The following is a 15,958-nucleotide window of genomic DNA, read 5'->3' as shown; positions in this document are numbered from 1 at the left end:
ATCCCCGAGTTACAGGCTACATGGCGTGGGGCGCAGACGCTGCGAGCCCTGTCGGGCTGGCGAGCGCTCCCAGGCAGCTGAACCAGCAGGGATGCTCTAAGCGTGAGCAGCGTTTTAAACAAGTAGTAGCGAGAGAGAAAGGCAGGGTGAACGCACTTTAACTTCTGCAAAAGATTCAGAGTCTGTGAAGGCTTAAATTACAGCCGCCATAAAGCCGTGTGGGGGTAACACCTCGCGTGGAGCTGCGGCTGTGATTTACGTTCCCTGACGCTGCCCCAGATGGAGCTTTGGGAAGAGCTGGATTCTTGCTTTCCTGCTAGTCTGAAAAAATGGGAGGGAAAAATCATTTCAAGTTCATTCACTCCTTCATTGTCAATCTTTTTTTTTTTTCCCCCCATAAAAATGAAATAGTTCCATCACAGCTCCTCGTTGGCATTTTAGGATTAAAATACGCAAATGAAACGCTGTCTTGAAACCAAATATCAGAGTGATGGACTTGGGAAATGCTAGAGTGAATTTTACATGCTTTTTTTCAGCCCCCCAAAATATCTTGGTAAGTAACAGAAGACTGGGCAAATAATGTTGATGGATCTGATTTTACCTTTTCTCTGAGGAGGAAGTATTTGACCAACAAATTGCATACAGCTCCTCTTGGGAAGATGCAACGACTGTAGTTCAAAGCTGGGTGAAAGCATTCTGCTCGCCACAAAGTGGCTTCCTACACCTGCAAGGCAATAAAACGGGAAAATAAATGCCACGTACGGTGAAAACTAAACCTAACAAACACCAAAATTCAGCTTCATTTATTTTGCAGTGGAAATGGTTATGGCAATGCTACCTGAGCTGGTGGATGGATAGAAGATGTCCCTCTGGACCAGAGGAGGTCCCAGCTTGGTGTTGTCCCCCCAACACACATTGGCCTGTGCACCCCCACAACCTGCCTCCCTTCCCGAAACGCCTGCGGAGATATTCGCTTTGCATACATGCAAACAACAATTGGTATTTCCCCTGCTGGAAACACCAGCTGCCTTCCCCTTTACTGCGTTCGGCAATAAAGGTTTGCGAATAGCGGAAGCCGCAATAAAACGAACATCACACGTACAACACTTCAGAGCGAAGAATCAGGACTTTTGAGAAATTAGGATTAATTAAGTTGAAACACGGTACAAAAAGGTGTGAGCGCAGTAGGGTGCTGTGAACCAAGATGGGCTGTTTTGCAGGATGGAGTACCACCACTCACAGTAATAAGAGCAAGGCTGCTCGGGGGGGACTCGTTTACAAATATACCAAAGGTTGGAGGGATTTGCTTGGGGCTGTGATTTTACTGTCGTGCTTAGGTTAGGAAAAGACTAACCACATCCAAGGGCATCATTTCCAGCTCAGGGCTTCAGCTGAACTGCTGAAACAGGAGCAAGAGGAGCAATTTTAGCTCCTGCTAAAATTATTATTATTTGCAATTGGCTGCATTCAGCGTGGAGCTGTTAAACCCTATTTCCTATTGTTGCAAGGTCCCTGGCTGGGCTGTTTCAGACGCACGGCTGTATCGATCTGCCCGTACCAGCCCCCTCCCGCGGCTCCGCCGGACAAAAGGTCTCATTTCACACCCAGCTGGATTCGCTTTGGGAAGGATGCTCCTAAACGGGCTCCCTGGGGTCGGCCACGCACCACTCAAAATGGTATTTCTGGGAAAATAAAATAATTCACAATATATTTAGTGATTAAACCTGGGAAATAGCTATCAACTATCTATTTTATTTTAAAAGGGGGGGTTAAACAATGCTGGAAACCCTAGTGGAAATCCTACAGCAGTATTTAACAGGAGGATAACCCTGTTGAGGGGGGGCTCAGCCAGCCAGGGCAAACTGGAGGTCGAGTGGGAGAAATACGGATCCCGTTCTTTGTCCATGTGAGTCGTGCTGGGCAAGACACTTTGGAAATGATCAAATAACAAAAGTGATTTAATTCGCTTTCCTAGGAAAGCAACTAGCCCAGAGCTCACCATTCGGCATCCGGAAGGGCTCTGGCTAGCAAGGTTCGGGTGGAGCGAGCCCACCTCCCGGCGCTGCAGCCCCCAGCGCGTTATCGCCTCTTATCTTCAGCCAGGCTCGACACGCGCTGCTGGAAATTTTAACAAATTCACAGCCCTAAGGAAAGTTCTCCTGCTCGGGTGCGTCGGTTCTGCTCCAACATCTGCTGCCTCACCCACGGGGCACATGCTCAGCACCGAACCCGCCTCTCCATGCCCGCGCCGGGGCTGAAAACCCTCCTGATCGCAGAAATGCCTGTCCCCCGTGGGCAGAGGCAGCCCCGCAAAGCCCGGCTCCATCCTCACCACCTCTGTGCCCCACAGCCTTCCCAGCCAAGCCATGCCATTTTCGAAAAACAAAAGTTATGCAAAAGATCCTACAGAGGCACCAGAAATAATGTTTTCCTCTTTTCCTCTTTCTTTTTTTTTTTTTTTCTTCCCCCCCGCCAACATGCTCAAAATAAACCTGGGGAGGTGACTTGGAAATACACGGGCTGGAGTCAAGCCAACAACATCTTTGCAATAAAAATGTAGTTGTGATAAAAACGTACCCTGGCAAATGCAGGATAACGGTGGCCTCTGAAAAAAATTTTTGCATTTTTTTTTTCTTCAGACACCAAGTGCTTGTGTCAATTAAGCAAGGTTGCAAATGCCCACAGTGGACCTTTGCGGTGTCCATCCTTCGCAGCAGCACACACGGCCCCCCCCACACCCCACCGTCCAAGGTCGACTCACAGCGTACGGTCAAGCGAAATGAAAACTCTTCCTGCAAATGTCAACAGAAAAATCAAAGCGGGAAAGACGTTATCAGCGCTGGCACAAATGAGAGATTATCGCATTTCTGCGGCAATAACCTAAAGATAAAGGCAAAAATTCAAAGCAAGCTGATAGTTTATGTTGCTGTAGGAGAACCAACACTGAATAAATTCATCTTCAGCAGTGACACATGAAGCGAGGCATGACCTCCAGACTATCCGAGTGCTTACAACAACACAAGGACACTGATGAATTTGAAGCAGATGTCACTTTGACATATGAGAAAATCCAATGGATTCTGATTACAATATCCCATGAAGCCATAATTAAGGCCTTTATGGCAACAAAGAAAATTGGATTACATTATTTCGGTGCTAAACAGCCAGAAGATTGCGGGAAAGCCAAGAGTATAGAGCGTTAGAAGCCATAGACGTCTCCAACAAAAAACAAAGACATGGGCAATTGCAGGACATTTCTAAGCGGTCTTGTGTTTTCGAAATGATATCAGATCAACTCATGAGTGGCTACAGAGGAAATCATACCTTCATTTTCTCCTGGTCTCTTTGTACCCCATTTTTCATAAGTAATATGCGTCATGTAAATCAGAGGAACTCTGAATGCAAACCACATGTATTCTTGTTTCCTTCAATGCCTTTGCAGCAAGAACAAAGTTTTCCATCCCTGCTTTATTTAAATGAATACATCATCCGTACCACAATGCAGGTGAGGAATGTTGAAGATCCCCGATTCACACTGCGACTCCCCGAACTCTCCATCCTTTAAAACACCAAACCGACGCTATAAGAACCAGAATCACCTGAATTAAAATCACGAGTGAAAAGCAGGCATGGGACAGGTCTATCAAACTTTGCGTTAGTTTAAAACCCTTTCTGTTGGGTTTGTGTGACAGGGAGGAGCATTTGAGAATCTGCCCATGTCTCCTCTTTGCTGCCTTCCTCCATCAAGCACATCAGCATCTGCTCCCTCCTCTCCATTGTTTCAAAGAAGGTGGTTCCTGGTCAGCAGTTCTCATTTTTGGTTTGCAGTGGTCCAAAAGAGCAGTGATGTGGCTCTTGCCAAAATGTCCTTGTCTATGTATGTCCTTGCTCTGAATGCAAATCCAAAACTCAGAGCAGAGCTCAGCCAAAACCGCTGATTTTCCTTGGTTCTTTGTCAAAGCCTTGTCAAACTTCACCAACATTTTGTCAAATATTCCTCCCAACCCTTGTCAAAACGTTGGCTGATTTTAGCGCAAGACATCAAATTACAAAACGATCTCAAAGTAGGCAAACTGTGTAAAACTGTACCGAGGATCCCTTTTTTTACAACAACCCAACAGAGTGAGAGTCATGTTTTACGTAATATGGTGCCACCACAGTTCCAACTGCTTTTCAAAACCCCACATTTTACTTTTCCACCACAGTCCCCTGGCCCAGGTGACCGCCTTATTGTGTGGCCCCCACGCTCTGCATCCAGCTGTGCCTACAGCTGTGCCCGTTGAGGAACATGGATATCGGAGGCACTGCAATGTGTCCTCACCACAGTTCAGCTACAAATCTCAGATACCTAAAGTAAACAAAAACCATGTACTCTCAAGCCAGAGAATAAAAACCATCTTACTCTTCAGTTATACGATAGATTTGCAGTGCACTTCGTAAAACATGAATATAATTTGTTTTAATAAAAGGAATCCACCAGGGAGTTGGCTTCATCTCGGCTCTCAATTCATCGTTTGCAGGTCGTATTTTGCTAGGTTTCCCAGCTGATGTACATCAGTCACATCCCATCAGATCACAAACAACAGTGTCGGCCTTCTTTAATATTGTTTTTTCTAGCATTCTCCATCCTCTCATACTCTTTCATAAAAAATATGAATGTGTCAAATACTTTCCAGATTTATATTGATTTGTGAGAGATCATAAACATTTCATCTTCTTCACTTCTCTTCACTGAGCAAAAAGAGCTGTGAAAAATTCCTACTGTGGGTTGTTTTTTTTTTCTCAACAGAATTAGCAAATATTCAGTTTGGAAATAACATCTGAAACATTATCAAAAATACATGAATTTTATCAGATTATTTCAGTGGATGGCCTCACCACCATTCAGATTTCAAGACAGACTTAATGTTGCTGTGTTTTTCTCTTGTTTGCTTTTCTAAATGGGACTCGGATAAAGAGAGGGGTTCTATCAGTGTGGGGCAGGGGGAGAAAGTGTGCAAAACCTCTCCGAGACCCCCGAGGTGCCGTGCACCTCTCCTGTGCTCCCGCGGGACCCACCGGCATCTTGCAGCCCCTCCCCAGCGCTGCATTTCCCAGGTCTCGGCAAAAAATAACTGAAAGTCTGTTCTTCACACTTGTTTCCTTCTGAGGAGCATAAATTCAGAGATTAGTTAAAAATTAGCAGAAGAACAGTGTTTTGGGAGGAATGAAATGATATATGAATTCTGCCTGAATTTAGCAAATTAGCAAATTCAGAAATGCCAGAATGGTTCCTCCTGACGCTTCATTCGCCATAAATGGCAAAATTTATTCACTTTAAAAAGAAAAGAGGTTAAACAGCAAGATTAACTAACCTCCAAATACCTCTCAGATTTCATCTAGGATATAATGAGATGTTTTGTGTTGAACATAAAAAAAAGAAAGTATCTGATTTCACTTGAATCTACTTTTTCTCAGTTTGGCTATTAAATGTCTTTAAAAATCCATTATTCTTCCAGATTTACTTATACCCTCTGCTTTCAGTTTGAGCAAACCCAAGTTACCTGGAAATCTAATTTCTTTAAACATTCACAAGTCAAGAATTTTTATGGCATAGCAAAATTTTTTTTGGGGGGAGGTATAAACTCCTCCCAAAACCACCAGAAAAACAAAGCATAGCCAGAAGTGCTGATTTGGAAGTCAAATAACTTTGAGAAAATTGCGCATGACATCAAATCAGAAGTAATGTCAGGATATCAAATGTGTACCTCAAGCTATGCTGGAGTCAGTTAAAAAAAAAATCTACTCTGCGTTTATTGGATCGCTGAAAAATGGCAGAGATGGAGTTGCTGGGTACATACATGGTACATGTTAAAGGTTGAACAAAACGGCCTTGTGTGTTGATGGGCTGTAAAAGTTTCTTCTTTAATATGTATAAAATGAAGTAATAGGCACTTTTCTGTCTTCCTCTTCCTGTACACAGCCCGTTCAGTCCTGTCTCTGCAGACTGCGGCTCCCACCCTGCTGCCCCTGTAGCACCAGAGCATCCCACTGGGGAGCAGGGATGCAGCACCAGCTGTGGAGGCTCGTTCCCTGCACGGGCCAGGTCGGTGTCTGGGATGATAAGCAGTGACCATCAGTAGTACTTATACCCTCTCAGGGCATGGGGTTGTTGCCTAGCTCAAAGTACAAGAGCCCAAGGCGGGCAGTAGACCCTCAACCTCCAGGAAGCCACCACCAGATGCTGGGACATCCTGGGAATCCAGGACCCAAGACCACCAGAGGTTTCTTTAACACCAACTATCTCCTCCATTAGATATCTAACCTGGCCTTTAGTCCCTAAGTCAGCCCATTTTGGTTACTGATTAATGCGTTTGTTAGTGGTCACCATCATTAAGCACACCCCTCGGTGGCAGCCCCCTCCATGCTGGCCACACAGGGACCAGAAAACCTGACAAAAGAATCACAAATATCTCCTACTGCTCCGTGCTTTCATTTTCCATCCAAAGCTCATCCCTATTTCCCACCCCACCCCATTTACCCCCACCCGATCTGCCGAGCGGTGCTGCACACACAAGACCCACCTCCAGAATCGCCAGCTTCCCGCAGGACAGCCCGCCCAGCCCTGCCAAATCCCAGATAAGCATTTCCCAAGGAGAAGGAAGGTAATTGCCATTGCTTTATGATTCATTTAATTACCTTGTGTTATGAGGATGATTATATTTGATTCACACAAAAGTGACTCAGATTGCACACAAAATTATTAACTGATAAAAAGAGAATATATTCTCTGTAATTAAATTCCTTTTTTTATTTTTTTAGTTTATTATTGACCAATATTCTGCTCTCAGGAAGAACTACAACAAGCTAAATCTTAACAATAGTCATTCTGGGCAGGAAAACTGAGACTGTCCTGTTCCCTTCCACACAGACCCAAAATGAAGGTCTCTGAAATCTTGAACAACAGGGCTAGGGACGATTCAAAGCAAACAGGAGCCTTCTCCCACGTTTCCATGAAGCTTTTTGTGCAAGTGTTGAGGGGATTGCAGGGAGGAGGATGCTCAGAGAGGGGGTGGTCACGCTCTCTTGGCAAATTATTTTTCTTTTTATCCCAGAACCACTTTCAAGAATCCTTCTAGGTACAGCTGAAATCCTTTCAAGCTAGTAAAAGATTGGTTTGACTTTTATTGCTTCGATTAATCAGTGTGGTTATTCCCCATCCCAGGCTGGTATTTCTAACCTCCACGTTTCAACACTCTACAGCAGTGTTTGCCTGCACACGCGCAAGGAGCCAGCAGCCCTCCCTGCCCTGGCTGGGGGGAAGAGCACGCTACAGAATTGGCTCTTTTTCTTCTCTTCTCTTCTCTTCTCTTCTCTTCTCTTCTCTTCTCTTCTCTTCTCTTCTCTTCTCTTCTCTTCTCTTCTCTTCTCTTCTCTTCTCCCTCTCCTCTCCTCTCCTCTCCTCTCCTCTCCTCTCCTCTCCTCTCCTCTCCTCTCCTCTCCTCTCCTCTCCTCTCCTCTCCTCTCCTCTCCTCTCCTCTCCTCTCCTCTCCTCTCCTCTCCTCTCCTCTCCTCTCCTTAGTCTATCCTATCCTATCCTATCCTATCCTATCCTATCCTACCCTATCCTATCCTATCCTATCCTATCCTATCCTATCCTATCCTATCCCATCCCATCCTACCCTATCCTACCCTATCCTACCCTATCCTACCCTATCCTACCCTATCCTACCCTATCCTACCCTATCCTACCCTATCCTATCCTATCCCATCCTATCCTATCCCATCCTATCCTATCCTAATTTCCATTATTAGTTTCTCCGTGCCAAGCAGATGCCAGGTACCTGCTCACACCAGCGCACCGAGGGACGGCACACAGGCTTCAGCCGCAGTTTGCAGAGAGGAACCCTGGAACACCAGCGAGCTGAGAGCGCCGAGCGATCCTTCCAGGGATCTTGGAAAGAAAGGAGGGCTTTAGTATTTTGTAGCGAAATAGGCAGGTGGGGAGTTTCCCCTGGCAGTGGCTGTTGGGTGTGGAGCATGCCGCCGTCGCCATTAGCAAGGGTTTTCTCCAGTTTAGCTCGGATTCCTACTATATCTGCCACGTGAGTTACCTAAACCAGCTGCCCTGGCACGGCGTTGCAGGCAGTGCCAGCACCTTTCTCGGCTGGAGCTGGGAGATTTTGCCCATTACAGTGAAAAGCGTGGCCAGCCCCGAGGTGACAAGCGAGGGGGATGCTCTCAGACCTGTTCACCCCAATGACGGACGCATGAGGGAATAAGAGGGATGATAACGTGGTGCAAATTATATGCCAAAAAAGACAGAAGATGATGCAACATCAAGACTTTCAAGCCTTTTCGTAACATGGGTTACATCTTCAGAGACAGCCTATTTTATATTCCGTCCTACATCCCTCTGGCAGGTGAATAATATCCCTCCGGCAGCCGAAGTGATTGCTGCCACGGCACAGCAATATTAGGGAAGTACTGATGCGTTTCATCAACTTGCAAAAGTTTGGCCCAAGCGAGAGAAGTCGACACGAGGTGAGCAGATGCATTGCGTTAGCACTTCCACGTGACCCAGAGCCCACAGAAATCTCCTGTAAATTAAAGAAGGGGTGACCTTTTCAGTAATCCCTTTGCACCGGGTGTCAGCACCAGCTGCGTACGCACGAGAATGGACCCAAAATCTGCATTAGAGGCCACGACGTGAAAGAGGAAAAGGGTGTGATGGAATTTAACATGAGATAGCATACCTATAGCAATGGAAGAAAGTGAAGCTTGTAGATTTATTAAACTTCCCCGTGATTTTGGCCCACAAAAGCTTTTGGATTTGATTTAGAGAGGAAGCTGACGGCATTCGCTAGTGGTACAAACAACAGGACAGATTTATCCTGCTGTATTCCCACCAAACATCTACCCCACGACCGTGCATTTATACTTCGTTCCCAAATCCTGCTATACAGCGCGCGGCGATTTCTGGGCCGTGCTGCAGCACAAGCCACGGGGCAGCAACTGCGCTCCCTTAACCCGCCAAATGACAAAAGAGCTGTTCCACAAAGGCACGCTGAGAAATACGGGCAGATCATAGGCTTTAGGCAGCTACACGGGTTTAATTTGATGCACTGTTGTGCAACCAAGGTACTGGCATAAAAAGACATCTGTATCGTTCAGGTGTACCTCACTGGGAAGCAAATGACATCATTTTCTCTTCCCTGCCAGTGCACGTGCTTTGCCCAAGCATCACTTTCCTCGCTTACAGACGACAGCCACCCGCCTGTCGGCTAGAGAGGGAAAATGAGAAAATAAAGGCTGAGCAGACGTTACCTGGCGTGACAGCGGCACGCTGTACCTGCATCCCAGAGGACTGGCCACCAGACCTACGCAACCGAGCTGTGGTACGCAGCATTAAAATTCATTTTTTCTAAAAACGCAAAACCTGAAAGCCACTTAAACACTATTAAAGATATAACATTGGCGTGCTTACTAAAAAGCACAATTAATTCCAGTTTCCAAAGCCTCTATGCAGGACATCAGGCAAGAGGGCTGTGAAATTTTCCCCGACGTACATCTCCAAAGCCACGCCAGCAAGGCAGGCTGTCTGCAGGACTTAAGGCTCAGAACAAATTGAAAATCACTAATGGAATATTGTGCAGTTTGTTCATATTAGGAGCAGTCAAAAATCATACATAATGTAACAATATACACGCAACGGCAGGCTCACGCGAGATAATTTAACCATGAGGAAATGGTCTTTGAAGTGGTCCCTGATGAGATTTTGCTTGTTCCTAAGAGAATCCAGATGTATTCCAGAACAGCATTTTAAAACCACTTTCTAAAATTACACCCCCTCCCAGTCATTACGGTGCATTATGGTGACACTCCGCAGTCGGGATTTCACGGGGAAAATTACTTCCAAGTTGTATTTTTCTGTTAAATGCTCCCCCCTCCAGTACCTGGGCCCCCACTTGGACAACCGCAGGCATTTCGTTACCTGACGTACACACTCCCCGGACCTTGCACTTTGCAGCAGATACATCGTGGGCCAAATTCTGCCTTCTATTAACCCTGGGAAGCTCATTAAAGGCTATTAATCTTGACTTCATGGGGGTTATGGTACGGTCACTGAGGGTAGAAGTTGGCCTGAACAGTCACGGTTTCACCCCAAAACGTTGACTCATGGTTTTTACAGCTGCAGAGCGGACCAAACCACGGGGAACCAAGCACCCTTCCTCTCTTGCCCGCTCCATGAGAAGGGAAATTAAGTGCACGACTGAAAGGGCTCCCCGGTTTTGCACTTTGCTGGGGATCTCCCTGTGAAGCCACAGAGCAGACGGCCCAGGAGATTTGCCAGCCAGGAATACATAATTTTAATATTTGTCCTTTACGTTGCTTTGTCTCGAAGCGATAGACGCGATGCGTCGGATGCACCGGCTGGCTCCGACTGCCTAAGTCAAGGATGCTGCAGCTAAAACAGAGCCCAAACCGCTCTGCTCCAGGCTATGATTCGGTTCCTTACTGGTATTTTAAGGAAGACACAGGCTCCTTGTGTGTATAATTAAGACCTGCAACCTTGCCCTACCATGGCAGGGCTAAGAGAGAGCCTTGCTGTCACCCCCGTGACTGCAATGACAGCGGGTACCGGCGCCGCAGACCCCATCCCCACCGAAGCAGCGATGGCAGGTCCTTCCCATGGGAACGGCAAGTGAGGGGATGTGCCGGGCATCCGCATTTCCCATCAGGATAGGGGTCACAAGACCTCTTTTCTTTCTTTTTTTTTTTTTTTTTTATTTTTTAAAGATTTGACCTTCAGAAGGAAATTCATGGGCAACCCTAACAATAACCGACTTCCCCCATCTGTGTTAAGTGCTGGGGAAAGCTATCAGGCAAAGAAAATTGATTCCCTTTCAGAGACAGAAACAGACTCGGAGAGGGATTTTATTTCCCTGTAAGGTTATTATATTCAATGTTAACATTATTTAAAGGGTTTTGAATGGAGCTGTACTCTGCAACATCTCATTATGGAGTAAAATCATCTTAATGATTATGCTCTGCCAATACCCACTGCTTTATGGGGTGCTTTCATTACCCTTAGAGATGTTCTCTGCCTGGGAGTGACGTGCATCCATCACAGCAGCCTTGCGAGGATGGGAGAGAAAAGGAGGACATGGCTGTGCAATAATTGTTAGCGTTCCTGTCTGCAAAATCCCCAAAGTTGTAACGATTCAGTTCAAACACGTGGGATTTTGCATTTTCCTGCAGTGCTTTTTAGCACTAGAAGCCTTCAGAGATTTTCATACATTAAACATAGGTTCTGCGCTTAATCTATTTGTACTGGCTGTTTCCTTTCCATACGGAACCCGTCAGGAGTTTAAAATAATCTGAAATGTGGTCATTTATTTCCACACTGCATTACTAAGTGTATGAACAGCACTTATCACCCAGTAACACACCTGCAGTGCCGGCACCTTTGCATTTGTGGAACTAAACACGTTTATACAAGTGAGTAAGTAACATGGACTCATAGAGCTTTTCTTAGGCTTAGCCAGGAAAGCTGTTCCAATTTTTTTTTTTTTCCCCTCCTGAAAAAGTCTTCCAAGAAAATGAAATAACTGGATTTTATAAAAATGTTGTCTGGAAATGTTTGCGTTTTCGGTGAAAACTCCAAATCCTCTGACCAAATGATGCAAATAATAACCAAAACGTAAGAGACTAGGAAAAGATGCTTTGACAAAATGCAATATTCTTTATTAAATGTGGTGTTTGACCTAAAGCACCCGCAGCAATATGTCTCCTCGGGAGGAAGGTGTGAAGGGGTATTTACTTGAACTTTGTAAAACTGCTACAGGAGAAATTATCTCCCACTTCTGGAGCCAAGAATTCAAGGTGCTGGTAGGTTGAAAAGGCTCATGGTTCACTCAAAGAACAATGTAAACCAGTTTTATAGCAGAAGACTTGAGCTCAATAGATTAATCTTCACATGAAGGAAACAATTAACAGGTGACTTGGCCAGAATATCTAATGAATCTAATACACAGTGCTCTGCAGTCTAACAGAGGGGTGCTCTGCAGCCTGGCAGGCAACGCCATCAACAGTTGGAAGTCGAAATTCAGTCTGGTACGACCTAAATTAGATGGATTAATTTCTGAGTTTAAGTGCATTTAATAAAGGGAGCAATTTACCCAGGATTGTGGGTAACCCATGTAGCAGGTCGAGGGAGGGGATTCTGCCCCTCTACTCCACTCTGCTGAGACCCCCCTGCAGTGCTGCGTCCAGCTTGGGGGTCCCCAGGACAAGAAGGACATGGAGCTCTTGGAGAGAGTCCAGAGGAGGCCACCAAGATGATCCGAGGGCTGGAGCACCTCTGCCATGGAGACCTCAGGTTGAGAGAGTTGGGGTGGTTTCAGCCTGGAGAAGAGAAGGCTCCGGGGAGACCTTAGAGCCCCTTCCAGTCCCTGCAGGGGCTCCAGGAAAGCTGGAGAGGGGCTGGTGACAAGGGCAGGGAGTGACAGGCCAAGGGGAATGGCCTGAAGCTGCAGGAGGGGAGATGGAGATGGGATGGGAGGCAGAAATCCTTCCCTGTGAGGGTGCTGAGGCCCTGGCACAGGGTGCCCAGAGAAGCTGTGGCTGCCCCTGGCTCCCTGGCAGTGTTCAAGGCCAGGTTGGATGGGGCTTTGGGCAACCTGGGCTAGTGGAGGGTGTCCCTGCCCATGGCAGGGGTGGCACTGGACGGGCTGGGAGGTCCCTTCCCACCCAAACCAGGCTGGGGCTCTGTGATTCTATGAATCAGGCATTAGGTCTGTGTCAGCCTTCCCAAGGGCTTGTACCAGGGTCCTCATCCCTCCCCAGCCTTTCTAAAAGCAAAGTCCTGGCTTTCTAAGCTTTTTCCTATTAATTGAATCCTATTTCATGCAAGTGTGCCTCAATGAACGGGGGAAACGCTTCTGCAGAAGTGTTGGTACTTAGTGGAAATACAGATCTGTGTTGCATCGCAACTCATAACTCAAACGTGTCCCTTGCAAAGATGTTGTACTGCCCTCGGAAGGAATGAATCCGGCACAGTGTGTCCCTGCAGCACCCTTGGCAGGTCGCATCCCCCCACAGACACACAGCAGCAGGGGATCCCCAGACCCCAAAACCCAGCGCTTTCCCTCCCACCCTGGGGCTTTGTGTCCCCACTGGCAGGGAGGGAAAGAAATGCCTTCAATTCTGACGTGTTCCTACAGACAAATAGAGATTTTTGAATTCTTTTTTTCCCCCAGTCTGCTATTAGTGTGATTAATGGAAGCAGAGGAAAACTGGGTAAGGACAGGAGAGAGGCGTCCTGCTCCTCCGAGCCGCGGCCGCCCGCCCAGCAGCCCACCCCTCCGGCTCAGAGACTGATGGGGTTGCTGCGTGCCGGGAAGAGGAGCCAACGGGCCAAGCTGCAATCCCACCCCAAACCCGTGTTTAATATTTATAGCTGGGCTAGAGCACCAGGAGGCTAAATCACACACGGGTTTTGAATTACTTGCAACTTTTCCCCACTCTGTCCTCTTCACCTCCAGCAGCAGCAGCAGCAGTACCTCCATATGGAAGCACCCCAGCTACGCACCCAGCCAGCTCTGCAGACAGAAAGCAATTTGCCAGTCAACATATGCATTAACCAGAAAATCCCCCCGGGCAAAATTCCTATATGAGGCTCAATGAGCCGCAGATACCTTAACGGAGTCCGCGAGCCTTCCGACGACTGGGTTTTAATAACTTTAATAACGCCAATGCTGTTAGCTAAAGTTAAAGATTAGGTTTGTAGTTTTTATTGTACTTATTTGGGTGCGGGAGTGTTTTGAATAGCTTGCGAGCGGCTTTAGATGTTTTCTTTGTCAGCATGCTGGCCCTGGGCGTTGCAGTTTGATGCCCAACTCAATTGCTTCAGTTCAACAATTTTTCCTTCTCCTAACTGGTTTAGTTTTCCAAGCAGTCCTAAATCGCAAACTGGAAGAAAGAGAAACACGGGGGTTTTATGGGCATTTAAAGTTCACAAGGAGGGAGGTCCCCGCTAACAGACACGAGCAGGTCCGCCTGCAGGCATGAGTAGAAAGCCACTTGCAGTGTCTCCTTGCACGGCCCCGCACGGCTCCCCGTTGCCTGCTCTGAGGGAGGCGGCATCCAGACACCCGGCACTTACCAAAACCTCAGCAGAGTTTATGAACTGCTGCCAGCAGCCTCCACGCTTGTTAACGCCTCTGCATCTGCAAATCTAACAGCCGGAGAGGTCGGCCCCTCTGCGCACGGGAGACACGGGACGCTGATGGAAGGTGCCCAACCGCGCCGGCACGCAGCAGCCAGGTCGGCACCGGTATTTTGTGCTGGGGAACAGCGCGGCGTGGCCAGCCCAGGGGCTGCGGGTCACTGTCCGCAGCGGTGCTTCCTCCGGTATAGCTGCACTTCTGCAGGAAACACGTGGCTTGCAGAAGATCTTTTCTGCCCGAGCCTGTTTCTAGCACACCAGTACTGCCATTACCACTACAAATAGAGTCATCGGATGGTTTGGGGTGCAAGGGACCTTTCAAGGTCATCTAGTCCAACCCCCTGCGATGGGCAGGGACATCTTCGACTAGATCAGGTTGCTCAGAGCCCCGTCCAACCTGACCTTGAATGTTCCCAGGGATGGGGCATCTACAACCTCATCTGACCCACAAACATTACCAGCTTCAAAGGCATTATATCACACATCCATGCGGCATGCAGAAACAGGCAAAGCAAAAGTAAAACTGTAAATTATCTCTCTCCTAATGTGAACATGTTGAGTCACAAGTTAATTAACGGGAAGTCACATGAGAAAACTCCATAATGAGTCTCCAAAACTCTGAGTCAGAGGCCCACAGGTTGGAGGAGGGATGACAGAGGGGGAGAGTGGCTTGCAAAAGGATGCCCCAAGGAGCAGGACCAGGAGTAACAGCCATTCATTCGTCATACAATTCCCAAGAAAGAGTTACATAGAGCAGGATGAGAGATGTCAATGCTTAAAAAAAAAAAAAAAAAAAAAAGAGGAAAGAAAATACCAGAACTCTACAAGCAACAATTTGCCAGAAAAAGCAAAACAGCTGAGGAGGAGTAATCTGATCCACATTTTTTTCGCATTTTCTTCATTAATTTTAAATACCAAAACTTACAGGAAAGCAAGCCCTAAGGAAAAAAAAAAAATAACTCTTTCTTTTCTGCATGAATAATGCAGCATAGATTTTTCCAGTGATGTCTCCCCGTCTCCCTCACATTTGAGAGGATGGGACCAGAGACAGCAGGCTGCTGAAGAGGCAGGCACCCATGGCAAGGTGGCTGGAGCTGCAAGCTATGCCAGCTTAGATGCCGGCAGGGGCTTTAGCCCAACACAGGCACATGCCTCCGGATAGGGAAATTTGGGAAAAGCCTTAAAATCATGGGACAGTTCCGCTTTCCCTTCACAGGGTGGCTGGGAGGGCAATGGATAGCTTTCCCTCCCATCGCAGATATCGGGACCAGATGCTTCTCCTGGGATCTGTTCTTTGCCTCGGAATGCCACAGAAATGAGTAATCTTCTAAAAAGTGATTTATTCACAAGGCAACCTGTGAGGGCCTCTCCGGTGTGATCTGCCTCTGGTTTGGGATCGAGTGCAGAACCTGTCCTTCATCCGCTCACTCTTCTCCTTTCCTTTTCCCTGTCTCCTCCCTATACGTAGCCAGAGGGGTCACCACAGTTTGATGAGCAACATCCTAAATTATTGGGGTTTATTGTGTTCTGCGTTTCCAACAGGTGATGGGATAGCTGGTGCTGAAGGAATTGCCCCCTTTTGCAGCAAGACTGGTACGAAACGAGGGTGTCATCCATTAGTGGGAACACCTTGCAGTAAAGAGAAGGATACTTGGACCACAGTGGAACCTGGGACTCTGCTGTGACACCAAGCAACGGCCGTCAGGAATATCAGAAATGCCTCAAAAGCGCCAAATCCATTGGGTATGC

The 15,958-nt window shown here is 47.1% G+C and overlaps 1 long non-coding RNA gene across 2 annotated transcripts; it reads right to left on the bottom strand.

Moving 5' to 3' along the window:
* Positions 1–393: 393 nt before the first annotated feature.
* On the bottom strand, positions 394–14,559 carry LOC142602400 (uncharacterized). Of its 2 annotated transcripts, XR_012836203.1 has the most exons (4): positions 14,147–14,559; positions 13,490–13,583; positions 2,578–2,792; positions 394–1,682 (listed from the first exon to the last, which is right to left on the bottom strand). It is a non-coding gene; the product is annotated as an uncharacterized LOC142602400 (long non-coding RNA). The 2 variants fall into 2 exon arrangements; XR_012836202.1 differs by lacking the exon at positions 13,490–13,583.
* Between the last annotated feature and the right edge of the window lie 1,399 nt (positions 14,560–15,958).

This window comes from Balearica regulorum, chromosome 6 (assembly GCF_011004875.1).
Source record: "Balearica regulorum gibbericeps isolate bBalReg1 chromosome 6, bBalReg1.pri, whole genome shotgun sequence".
In the NCBI taxonomy this organism is placed as follows: domain Eukaryota; kingdom Metazoa; phylum Chordata; class Aves; order Gruiformes; family Gruidae; genus Balearica; species Balearica regulorum.
The sequence above is the reverse complement of the archived record's forward strand: the minus strand, read 5'-3'. Positions and strand labels throughout refer to the sequence as shown.